Source organism: Corvus brachyrhynchos, unplaced genomic scaffold (genome assembly GCF_000691975.1).
Source record: "Corvus brachyrhynchos isolate BGI_N302 unplaced genomic scaffold, ASM69197v1 scaffold91, whole genome shotgun sequence".
Taxonomy (NCBI): Eukaryota; Metazoa; Chordata; class Aves; order Passeriformes; family Corvidae; genus Corvus; species Corvus brachyrhynchos.
In genome coordinates this window covers 1,145,329-1,145,912 of record NW_008236442.1, presented here as the reverse complement: position 1 = coordinate 1,145,912, position 584 = coordinate 1,145,329, and positions in this window count along the sequence as shown.

Genomic DNA, 584 nt, shown 5'->3' with positions numbered 1-584 from the left:
GAGGCGGCTCTGGCCGCAGGGGGTCCCCGGCCACACGGTCCCAGCCTTGGGAGGGCTCCAGCCATGCAGTCCCTGCCTCAGAAAGGCTCTGGCCACGCAGTCCCGGCCTTGGGAAGGCCCCGGCCACGTGGCCCCGGGCGGTGCCCCCCTGGGATGGGCCCCGGTGGCCACCTCACCACCCCTCGGGAGAAGAAAGAGAGAACTTCCTGAGGTTTTTCCTTTCTTAAATATGTCATCACAGAGGCATTACCAACTTCTCTAATTGGGCTAGTAACCTGCCTATCATTAGAGCCTTCAGTGATTGGCTCTGTGCCGGACATAGAAGTTTCAAACAGCTTTTCTCCTGCCCAGACTAAAAACCAGGCTGCGTTAAACCAGCACACCCGTTGAAAGTGAGATTACCAATTCCAGAGTTACAGACCAGAGACTAAATTATAGGGAGGTTTTCTGTACTTCTTGCTTATTAAGATGTGTTTCTGGCTTGTTAAAGGCTTTGGGGAAATTTCAGTAAAGTCCTTATGTGAATGAGTAGTGAGCTTTCCTTTCACTTTCAATGATTCCTCTGTCACAACACGGGGTGGGGA